Below are 12,858 nucleotides of genomic sequence, written 5' to 3'. Positions count from 1 at the left end.
GAACGAGATATGTGCAGCTCCTATCGGGATTTGTCGGCACATCTAGGTGGTGTTGCTGGTTTAGTTTTACCCTGTCGAAATGTCTTGAAGAACCAGGATACCGAGTCTGATCGGAATGTCTCAGGAGGAGGTCTATTCCTTCATTGACCGTGAGAGCTTGTGATGGGCTAAGTTGGGACACCCCTGCAGGGATTGAACTTTCGAAAGTCGTGCCCGTGGTTATGGGAAGATGGGAATTTGTTAGCGTTCGGTTGTAGAAAACCTAAAATTGACCTTAATTAAAATAAATCAACAGCGTGTGTTATCGTGATGGTCTCTTTCCGGCGGAGTCCGGGAAGTGAACACGGTGTTGGAGTTATGCTTGACGTAGGTTGTTTTAGGATCACTTCTTAATCATACTTTAATCGACCGTGCTTTGCCTTCTCTTCTTGTTCTCTTTTGCGTATGTTAGCCACCATATATGCTAGTCGCTTGCTGCAGCTTCACCTCATACCTTTTACCCTACCGATAAGCATAAATAGTCTTGATCGCGAGGGTGCGAGATTGTTGAGTCCCCGTGACTCACAGATACTTCCAAAACCAGCTTGTAGGTGTCGATGAGTCCGTGCAGATGACGCAACCAAGCTCAAGGAGGAGCTCGATGAAGATCTTGTCCTTTGTGTTGTTTCGTTCTAGTTGATCAGTAGTGGAGCCCAGTTGGGGTCGATCGGGGACCATGTCGCTTTTGGGGTTCTTCTTTTATTTTGGTTCCGTAGTCGGACCTTGTTTGTATCTGGATGATCTAATGTTTTATTCATGTATTGTGTGAAGTGGCGATTGTAAGCCAACTATGTATCTCTTTTCCCTTATGTATTACATGGGTTTGTGTGAAGATTACCTCACTTGCAACATTGCTTTCAATGCGGTTATGCCTCTAAGTCGTGCTTCGACACGTGGGAGATATAGCCGCATCGAGGGCGTTACAACACTGCTGGCTGAAGTTAACCCGGCAGATCAGGATCAGCATAATGCAGAAGTCACGAAGGTGAAGGATCAGATAGCTCAACCCAAGGCAGACCTAATAGCCGAGAACACCAGGATGGCTGCAGAGCGGGTCGAGTTGGATGTGCAGGCTTATCGGCTTATGTTGGATCAGAACGCGTCAAATGATGTAATGAGGAGAAGGTACCGGTCTCACCTGCCTCCGGTTTATGAGGCAAGGAATCTCTTTAACATGCTAGTAGCAGGAACCAGTAACTGGTAAACCAGGTAGAAGCACCTGGAACGGGGGCGCCGGTTCAGCCGTGCAAAAAGGATCCACCTCGTCTGAATGTCCCATCACCGCACGTGTCAATGCCTCCGGGTCATTACTCCAACCCCCTGGATAACATAGTCGTCGCTGCTTCATGATTAGCAGCCCTCTTGGTCGAAGGCGAGTCCCCCGTAGCGGTTGAGATGCGACGGGCTAGGGAGCTCCTTCAGACAGCTTCGACTCGGCAGCAGGCTTATTTGTATAGTCGCGAGAGGATTCATTCCACGCCACCCCCAGCCCAAGCTGGAGTTACAGTAGGCATATTGATGAACCGGCTGTGTCAAGAAGTGCGCGGAACCGTAACCCGCCTCGAGGTCATATCCCGGCGCACCGTGATGCTAATGCGCAGGACGTGGTGGATCACGGTAGAGCATGTCGAGAAGCCGAGTTAGCAGTGCAGTATGCGGCCCGTCAGCTTACTCCGGTCCGTCCAACTACTTCAGTGGAACCAGGTGTTTCTTTCAGCTCTTTGGGGGTGCCGTGTGTCACCCTGGTTTTACGTAATGTGCGGCTGCTCAAGGATTTCAATGGTCCTCGTAAGGTGCCCAATTACACAGCCGATTTCCCCCCAAATCATGGGTTGAGAGCTATGAGATGGCGATGGAGATGCTGGATATGGATGATGCAGCATGTGCTAAATACTTGACCATGATGTTGGAAGGAACAACTCGTACATGGCTGAAAAGTTTACCAGCTAACTCCACTGGATCATGGGCCCAGTTAAAGGCCCAGTTTATCCAGAATTTCAAAGATACATGCAAGCAGCCCATGTCAATTGTGGGCTTAGCCACATGTGTCCAAGAAGAAGCTGAATCAACAACCCATTGGGTGCGTAGAGTCTCAGCGATTCTGCATTCATCGGATCGCATCAATGCTGATACAACAGTTTTGACATTGGAAGGCAATTTCTGGTTCATGCCTCTGAAACTGAAGTTAGGGCAGCTCAAGCGTCACTACCGTGACATGGGGACACTTATGGTAGCTCTGGTTTAGTATGGTGACTCTAATAGTACCAAGGATGCCAAGTCTGACTATGAAAAGCCAGGGAAGGGAAAAAAGAGCAGCAACACCAAAGGGCAACAACATAACCTGGAGGGCCATGGAAACAATGGTAAGCGCAAGGCAGATAAGAGTTTGGATTTGGTGGCTAACACCAACACGCAGAATAGGTCAGCGTCGTAAGGGTAAACCACCCCCGCGGAGTGGAGGATGAGGTATCAATCTTGAGTATCTGTTAAATCAGCCTTGCCCAATACACGGGACGCGAGAAAGGCCAGCTGCGCACCTCTGGAAGGATTGCTTTATTGTGAGGGAGTTTAAAAGCTCAAATCTTTTCCAAGATGGTCATGGACCGGGCGGCGGTTCGGGACTCGGTTCTTATGGGCCGGGTTATGGTGGAGGCAGTTCTAGCTCAGGACTTCAAGGAAATGAAGGCAATCATGGCAACCAAGGTGGTTATAGCCAATAGCACCCTCATGGAAGTCAACAACAGCAACAATCGGGTTATCAGATTAACCCGAAGCAGTTGAATAGTGGGCAGTATCATGTCTTCACCACTAGCCTGTGCAGGCGCGATCAGAAAGCTTCATAAAAGGGCAGTAAACTCCGTTGAACCGACAGTGCCCCATTATTTGCGCTGGTCTGAACAACCCATTTTGTGGAGTCGAGAGGATCATCCACCCCGGTTTGATAATCCGGGACATCTGGCATTGGTGGTGGCGCCTTAGGTCGGGGGGTATATGTTCACCAAGGTGCTCATGGATGGAGGGAGCAGTATCAATATCCTTTATTATGAAACCTTCCGTCGCATGGGGTTGACAGATAAAAATCTTAAACCATCGAATACTATTTTCCATGGTGTGGTGCCTGGTAAATCGGCATACCCAGTTGGTAAGATAGCTTTGGATGTTGCTTTTGGAGATGATCATGATTAAAGATCAGAGACATTGACTTTTGAAGTGGTGAAAATCAAGAGCCCTTATCATGCCCTGTTTGGACGGCCGACTTATGGTAAATTCATGGCAAGGCCCTGTTATGTTTATCTGCAACTCAAGATGACGGGTCATAAGGGGACCATCACGGTACATGGGAGCCGTAAGGATAGCTTTGGAATGTGAAGAAGCTGATGTGGCCTATGCCAAGTCGGTTTGTGCGACAGAGGAGTTGAAGTTCTATAAGGACAATGTTGATCCGCCGGATATGACTTCTTTGAAAAAGCCAACTACAGAGCATGACCCGGCTTTTGAAGTTTAAATCGGCTGATGAGACCAAGCTGGTTGACTTTGTTCCTGGCGATTCATCCAAGCAGTTTGGCATCAGCGCTAACCTGGATTCAAAATAGGAAAGCGCTCTCATCGAGTTCATCCGTGAGAACCGGGACATCTTTGCATGGAAACCTTCTAACATGCTAGGTGTACCGAGGGAACTCGTTGAGCACACTCTTAACATCGATCCCAAATTTAAACCGGTCAAGCAGTTTCTCCGCCGCTTCAATGAAGAACGGTGCAAGGCCATTGGTGAGGAGGTAGCCTAGGTCTTGGCAGCAGGGTTTATTGTGGAGGTTTTTCACCCTGAGTGGTTAGCTAACCCAGTGTTAGTATTTAAGAATAACGACACTTGGTGTATGTGTTTGGACTACACAGATTTGAACAAGGCTTGTCTAGCTGATCTTTTTGCTCTCCCTCGTATTGATCAAATCATTGATGCTACGGCGGGTTGTGAGCGTTTGAGCTTTCTGGATGCTTATTCTGGTTATCATCAGATCAAAATGGAAGTTAAGGACCAGGAGAAGACAACTTTTATAACTCCCTTTGGAGCCTTCTGCTATGTATCTATGCCTTTTGGGCTCAAGAGTTTCCAGGCGACTTATCAACGCTGTGTGCAGAATTGTCTTCACAATCCGATTGGCCGCATTGTTCATGCTTACGTAGATGATATTGTGGTGAAGTCCAAAAAGGAGGAGACATTAATAGATGACTTCAAGGAAACTTTTGATAATCTTCGGGTCTATAAGATGATGCTTAATCCGGCCAAGTGTGTTTTTGGTGTACCGGCCGGCAAGCTCTTGGGTTTTCTGGTGTCTAACAGGGGCATTGAAGCTAATCCAGAAAAGATCAAAGTTATTACATCTCTGGCTAAACCGTCATGTATTAATGATGTTCAGCGTCTGGCGGGTCGTATTCCAGCGTTGAGTTGGTTTATCAGTCGATTGGGAGAGAAAGCTATCCCTCTATATCAGATGATGAAAAAGACAAATAATTTTGTCTGGAGTGATGCTGCTAATGCGGCGTCTGAGGACTTGAAGAAACAGTTAGCTGAGCCACCTGTCCTTGCTGCTCTAGTTGATAAAGAGATGCTGTTGTTATATATAGCAGCCAATGCCCGGGCTGTCAGTGTGGCCATTGTGGTAGAACGTAAAGAGGCTGACAAGGAGTATCCGGTTCAACGGCTAGTTTATTATATCAGTGAGGTGCTTATTGAGTCTAAGAAGAGGTACCCACATTGGAAGAAGCTGGTGTATGGAGTTTTAATGGCAAGCCGAAAGCTCAAGTAGTATTTTCAGGGTCATCCCATCATTGTGGTCAGTTCTGCCCCTTTGGGAGATATAATCCAAAACAGGGAAGCAACTGGCTGGGTTGCCAAATGGGCCATCGAGCTTGGACCTCACGGGTTAAAGTATATGCCTCACACGGCAATCAAGTCCCCAAGCGCTTGTGGATTTCATCAATGATTGGACAGAATTGCAGGTGCCGGAAGAAAAGCTAGATAACACTTATTGGACTATTCATTTTGATGGGTCCAGGCGATTGGAGGGCTCGGGGCTGGAGTCGTGTTAACTTCCCCGCCAGGTGATAAGTTTTGTTATATTCTCCGTTTAATGTTCCCTTGCACTAACAATGCAGCTGAATATGAGACCTTACTCCATGGTCTTCGAATGGCTAAGGAGATGAATCTAAGCCGGATTAAGTTCTTTGGTGACTCAGACCCGGTAGCTCAACAAGTATTTGGTACTTGGGATTCCAAGGATCCGCTCATGGCGGCGTATCGACGAGAAGTAGACATTGTGGCTAGTCAATTCAAGGGTTATCAGGTTGACCATGTTGACCGACGTAAGAACGAAGCGGCGGACGCTTTAAGCCGTTTGGGCTCTCAACGTAAACTAGTGCCACCAAATGTTTTCCTGGATGTTTTGCATAACCCGTCGGTCAAGCTACGTACAGTAGAGGATTTGGCTATTCCTGACCCGGAAGCTCAGTTGGTGGCGGCTCTTCACGTTATCCCAGATTGGACAGTCCCATATTTGGCGTATATGAACCGAGGCGAGTTACCGGAGGATGAAACTTTGGCCAGGAAGATAATCCGGCGATCCAAGTCAATGAGCAGTGTCAACGGTGAATTGCATCATTCCAGTGTAACAGGGGCGTTTCAGATCTCTTGAAGAAGGCTGTGAGATTTTGCGTGAGATCACCATACCGGTTCAAAGTCCTTGGTAGGTAAAGCTTTTCTTCATGGCTTCTATTGGCTGACGGCTCATGTTGATGCTGAGGATTTGGTAAAAAGGTGTGATGGTTGTCAGAAGTTTTAACATCGAGCTCATGTTCCGGCTCAGGAATTGAGGATGATTCCAATCACTTGGCTGTTTGCAACTTGGGGGTTGGATATGGTTGGGCCCTTTAAGAGGTCCAAGGATAAGAAGACCCACCTTCTGGTGGCGGTTGATAAGTTCACTAAGTGAGTGGAGGTAGAGCCAGTCAGTAAGTGTGATGCAGCCACATCGGTTCAATTCATCATGAAGGTGATTTTCCGGTTTGTTTTTCCACACAGCATCATAACTGATAATGGTACTAATCTGTCCAAGGGTGCTATGAAAGAATTTTATCAACGTGAGCACATCTGGCTTGACGTGTCATTAGTGGCTCACACCAAATCTAACGGTCAAGTGGAGAGAGACAATCAAGAGATCCTGAGAGGCATCAGGCCCCGGCTTATGGTTCTTTGCAGCGGAAGCCGGGTTGTTGGGTGGAGGAGTTACCTTCTGTATTATGGAGCATCAATACCACGCCCAACAGATCTATGGGTTACACACCTTTTTTCATGGTTTACGGAGCAGAGGCGGTTCTCCCTAGTGACATCCGTCACGACTCACCCCGTGTGGCGGCTTATGTTAAAGATGACAATGAGAAAGCACGTCAGGAAGCACTTGACCTGTTAGATGAGGAGCGTGATATTGCAGCGGCTCGTTCGATGATTTACCAGGAAGATCTGCGTCGTTATCATAGTCGTCGTGTTAAAACCACAATGTTTCAAGAAGGGGATCTGGTGCTCCGGCTCACCCCGGATCAGACTGATATGCATAAATTATCCCCACCTTGGGAAGGACCCTTTGGGGCCAGCAATAATTTGCACAACGGGTCATACTACCTTATCGATGTTCGAGAGCACAAAGACTCACGTAAATCGGAGGAGGAGACCCAGCGACTGTGGAATATCGCTCATCTTCGGCCTTACTACACCTGAGCCATAGGCTCCTCTTATGTACATATTCTTGACAATGTATATATTATGATGATCAATGTAATAAACCGACATCCCTGCTAAAGAGGGGCCTCTGCCATTCTTCCTTAAAAGATTTTGGTTACATGGGGGCTTCTGTTTATGAAGTGGAGTCCTGATTACCCATTCATCCATCTCATAAGCCACATAAAAAAAACTTGGGGGCTTGCTAGTGTAACACCCCGGATGTAACTTACCATATTTGTATTCCATCTCTTGCCATTATCGGCTCTAAGTTATGTTTTCCCTTTGTGGTTGGGTTTGTCTTTTTTTGGCATTTTTTCCATGGCATGCATTTCATATCATGTCATCATGTGCATCTCATTTGCATACGTGTTCATCTCATGCATCCGAGCATTTTCTCCATTGTCCGTTTTGCAATCCGACACTCCTATATCCTCCGGCGCCCCCTTTTGCCTCTTTTTCATAGGCAGGTGTTAAACTTTCTCGCAATGGACCGAGATTTGCCAAGCAGCCTTGATACACCACTGGTAGACCGCCTGTCAAGTTTCGTGCCATTTGGAGTCCGTTTGATACTCCAATGGTTAACCGGGGAACCGTGAAGGCCTCGTCTGTGTTGCAGCCCAACACCCCTCTAAAGTGGCCGAATAACCCATCCAAACCCCCTCCATCCTCTCGGTCGTTCAATCACGATCGCGTGGCCGAAAACCGCACCTCATTTGGACTCTCCTAGCTCCCTCTACCTATAAATTGATGCCCCCCCCCGAAATCCCGCAGTCCAAAACCCTAAAATTCCCTTATGCGCCGCCGGACACGTCCGGGCGACGCCGGACAAAAATCGCGCCACCACCCCGCACCAGTGATCCGCCGCCATGTGTCCTCATCCGCTCCGCGCCGCCGCAGCCCGCCCGGGCCCGCGAGAGGACCGCGCAGGCCCGTTCGGCCGTCTCCCGCCGGATCGCCGCCCGCCGACGCCCGGATCTCGCGCCGCCCGAGCGGATCCGCCCGCCGGCGCTTTCGCCCTTCGCCGGCGCACCTCGCCGCACCGCCCAGCTCCGGTCGCCATCTGCCGCCTCACCCCGGCAAGTCCCTCGCCGTCCGTGCCTCGCCGTCCGCCGCCTTGCCCCGGCAAGTCCCTCGCCTTCCGCGCCCGACCACCGCGTCCCTGCACCTCCAACTACGGTGAGCTCTTCTCCAGTGTCGCCCTCCTCCCTCTAGTCCGGTCAACCTTGGGTCACGCGCCGCCCGGATCCTGATCCAGATCCGAACCCTAGGGTTGACCTCGTTTTTCTCTGTGTGCAATATTTTGATGCACTATTCATCATGTCATAACTCTGTGACCGTAGCTCCGTTTTGTGCGTGCAATATATCAAAATGTTCATTTGGATGTGCTCGATTTTTTTTCCATTGTGCCATGCTTGTTTGGGTCCATCTTGATGCCCAAATAGTTGATGCAAGGGTGCTATAAAATGTTAGGTGCTGATTCTTAGCATAGTATGAGAATTTGTCATTTTTGCTACATTTGTTGTGTGCTGCATATGGTCATGAGCCCTACATGTGTTTTGGGCTATGCCATGCCATCTTTACACGGGTGTATGCCATGTACTTTTGTGATCCTTTTGGTGACTAGCACAAGCATGCAAAGTAGCTCTCGTAATATTGCTGATTTCAGGGACTTAGAATTTTACTAAGTCATTTCCCTGCTGTTATTTTTATGCCATTCATCCATGTTGCTACAACGAGATCCATGCTTCTTTTGGGTATGTTCAGTAAGGATGATTTAGACATATGGTCATGCTCTATCCATCCATGCCCCTATTTGCAATTATGGATTGCCCTAGCATGTTTAAATCTTGCTCTACTTTTGCTATAAAATGTTCCTGGTAGATTGTTTATGTGTTAATCAATTTTGCCAAGGATGTTGTAGTTGATCAATGTACGCTATGAGCTTGTTCTTGCTTTGATTAGCTTCATGATTATGTCTTCTTGCTTTTAGTATGCTTAGTTTGTCATGCAAGGCTTTGTGATGAGTGAATCGAGCTCGCAAAGAGCCCTTCATAACTCTATTTTGCCATGCTCAGTTTTCTGCTAAGTCTGAATCTGTTAGCGAAACTTGCTATGTTTACATGGGTACCATCATATCTTCTGATCCTTTTTAGCTTATGGTTAGTAAGGGACTTTTGTTCTATGCTTTGAGTAGATTCATGCCATGCCTTGGTTTGCTATGTTATGTTCCTGTAGCATGTTCTTATCTTGCTCTAAACTTTGCTTCCAAATGTTAATTCCTAACATGTTAGTATTTTCACTAAGTCTGTGATGCTGATATCTTTTGCACTTTTGCCATGCTTGTTTGAACCTGTTCTAGTGTGATTTAGCCGCAACTCAGTGTTCATCTGTTGTCAAGCATCTTGAGTAGATCACTGCCGTGTGCTTTGTTGCTATGTTGGAGTGCAGTAGCTTAGTTTCTTGTTGCATTCGAGATGGCATCGTGCTGTTAATCGCAGAATTGTGTCATTATTGTTTTGCTTGCCAATTGCAAACCGTGCATCCTATTCCGGTGATGTTTAGATCAATTTTGACCGGAATCACCTCATCATTCCAGCGGCACTCTTGGTTTGCCAAGTTGAGACCTGGTTCAATCCTTTCTTTCCGTAGCACACATATGCATTGCATATCACATCCCGCATATCATGCCATGTTTTGCATCATGTTGCTCGCGCATTGCACCGTGATTGATTGTTGGTCTTTTTCTTGTGTGCTTGCCTTGGGTAGATCCAGGAGATGAGTTCGTGATCGAGGAACCCGTTGAGTACGCTTATGAGGATCAAGTTTTTGTCAACTCGGAGAACTTTGCAGGCAAGATGACCATACCCTCGAAATCACTTCTATTTTGGCTTGCTAGTTGCTCGCTCTTTTACTATGCCGCGATACCTATCACTTGCTACATCATGCCTCCCGTATTGCCATGTCAAGCCTCTAACCCACCTTTCCTAGCAAACTATTGTTTGGCCATGTTACCGCTTTGCTCAGCCCCTCTTATAGCGTTGCTAGGTGCAGGTGAAGATGGAGTTTGTTCCTTGATGGAACACGATTATTGTTGGGATATCATTATTATATCTTGTTTACTTTAATGCAGCTATATATTTGGTAAAGGGTGGAAGGCTCGGCCTTATGCCTGGTGTTTTGTTCCACTCTTGCCCCCCTAGTTTCCGTCATACCGGTGTTATGTTCCTTGATTTTGCGTTCCTTACGCGGTTGGGTTATAATGGGAACCCCTCGACAGTTCGGCTTGAATAAAACTCCTCCAGCAAGTCCCAACCTTGGTTTTACCATTTTCCACCTAAGCCTTTTTCCCTTGGGTTCCGCGGACTCAAGGGTCATCTTTATTTTAAACCCCCGGGCCAGTGCTCCTCCGAGTGTTGGTCCAAACTAGAGTCCTTTGCAGCGCCACCTCAGGGAAACTCTAGGTTTGGTTTTAGTTGTACGGAGTGCTCATCTGTGTGCCCTGAGAACGAGATACATGCGACTCCTATCGGGATTTGTCGGCACATCAGGCGGCTTTGCTGGTCTTTTTTTACCATTGTCGAAATGTCTTGTAACCTTGATTCCGAGTCTGATCGGGTCATCCTGGGAGAAGGAATATTGTTTGTTGACCATGAGAGCTTGTGATGTGCTAAGTTGGGACACCCCTGTAGGGTTTTGAACTTTCGAAAGCCGTGCCCGCGATTATGGGCAGATGGGAATTTGTTAATATCCAGTTGTAGAAAACTTGACACTTAACTTGATTAAAATGAATCAACCATGTGTGTAGCCGTGATGGTCTCTTTTTGGCGGAGTCCGGGAAGAGAACACGGTCTCGTATTATGCTTGAATGTAAGTAGTTTCAAGATCACTTCTTGATCTTTATAGCTTCTCGACCGTGCTTTGCTTCTCTTCTCGCTCCCATTTGCGTAAGTTATCCACCATATATGCTAGTGCTTGCTGCAGCTCCACCTCACTACCCTTTCCTACCCATAAGCTTAAATAGTCTTGATCGCGAGGGTGTGAGATTGCTGGGTCCCCGTGACTCACAGATTACTTCAAAACCAGATGCAGGTGCCGATGATGCTAGTGCGGGGGACACTACCGAACTCAAGTGGGAGTTCAATGAGGATTCGGGATGTTACTATGTTTCCTTTCGGACAATCAGAAGAGGAGACCAGTTGGGGCGATTGGGGATCTTTGCATTTGGGGTTGTCTTTCTTTATATGGTTCCGTAGTCAGAACTTGATTGTATTCTGGATGATGTACTGTTATACTTATGTATTATGTGAAGTGGCGATTGTAAGCCAACTCTTTATCCCTTTCTTATTCTGTACAGGGGATGTGTAAAGATTACCCCTCTTGCGACATGCCTACTATGCGGTTATGCCTCTAAGTCGTGCTCCGACACGTGGGAGATATAGCCGCATCGTGGGTGTTACAAGTTGGTATCAGAGCCTTCCCCGACTTAGGAGCCCCCTGCTTGATCGAATCGCTGACGTTGTTGAGTCTAGAAAATGTTTTGAGTCTTATAGGATTATATATATCGGAGAGTAGGATTCTTTTTTACTCCTCAGTCCCTTTGTCATTCTGGTGAGGCCTCCTGACATAGAGTTTTGACTCTTCTCTCCGCAAATTTCACAAAAAAAATTAGGATCACGCGGGTATCTTGGAATCGTTCCGATGGTTTTGTGACGAGAACATTGTTCTTGGTGACTCCTGACATTTAGGGGTTGTGGCAGTGTCCCGGGGAGTTGAGCTCCGAGGTGTTATCGTCACAATTTTATCGTTGCAGTTCTAGAATACCTGAGTTTGCCGACATCGAAAATCTCCTTTATGCAGTTGTTGGTGAGATAACCTCGACGCTACCCAGTACTGGGGCGGGAGTTCGGGAGTATTGCCATAACTCATATAACGGATGCTTTTCGTAGGTTGAGGTAAATGATTTCTGAAGGTTTCTTGGTTATGTGTTGAAGGATGGATACAACCGGATGTAGGATTTTCTAGTTTTGGGTGAGATATTATGCTTCCCCTATATCCCCAACACCTGATTGCATAACCAGAAAGTTTCGGGAGTCTCATAGGTGGGAATTCATGTAGCTCTATTATTTCTTCACGCAGATATTTTGTTTGAGATTGTGTAATCCTTACCAATTATTTGTTCATATCCATACCTTGTTGCTTTATTCATCTATCTCTATCTAAGTGGCTTCTCAACTTATGGAAGTGTGATGATTTACTTTGGAATTCATTCGTTCATTCTTGTTCGAATGTTAAGGCTATATGTTGCAATTTCGATCCATTGATTCAGCTTCAATATATCTCTTTCAAGATGCTAACGGATGTCAACCTCTTCAGGATGGCTCCTCCAATGTGTCAGAATCCGGAACCTCCGCCACCACCTCCACCTCCGGAGGCATGGCAAGCTATCATGTCCGCCACCAACGCCAACACTCAGATGCTTTTGCAACTCTTGCAAGAGCGCAACCAAGGAAATCAAGGCCAAGGCAACAATCAACCTCAGTTTGCTACCCTGAATCAGTTCCTCGCAAACCAGCCAATGTCTTTCAGTAACTGTGTCGAGGCCACACATGCTGATGACTGGCTCGTGGATATCTGCAAACATTTTGAGTGTAGCAACGTCAGGCTTGAGGACTTTGTCAAGTTTGCTTCGTTCCAACTCAAAGACCGAGCTGCTGAGTGGTATCAACAATACAAAGATTCTAGAGGAGGTTGTGTGATTACCTGGGATGATTTTTGCCGAGACTTCAAAGATCACAACATTCCTCAAAGTGTTGCTGAGAGTAAGCACGAGGAGTTCCGCAATCTCAAGCAAGGCAGCATGTCTGTTTACCAGTACAACATCCTGTTTCAGAGGCTCGCTCGCTTCGCCAAACAAGACGTCCCTGATGAGAAGAGCATGATTTATCAATTCAGAGGTGGCCTTAGAGAAGATCTGCAACTAGCTCTTGTGCTTTTTGAGCCGACCAAGTATGATGATTTCTACAACATGGCACTAAAGCAAGAAGCTG

Source organism: Triticum aestivum, chromosome 4A, assembly GCF_018294505.1.
Source record: "Triticum aestivum cultivar Chinese Spring chromosome 4A, IWGSC CS RefSeq v2.1, whole genome shotgun sequence".
Classification (NCBI taxonomy): Eukaryota; Viridiplantae; Streptophyta; class Magnoliopsida; order Poales; family Poaceae; genus Triticum; species Triticum aestivum.
This window is presented reverse-complemented; position numbering follows the sequence as displayed.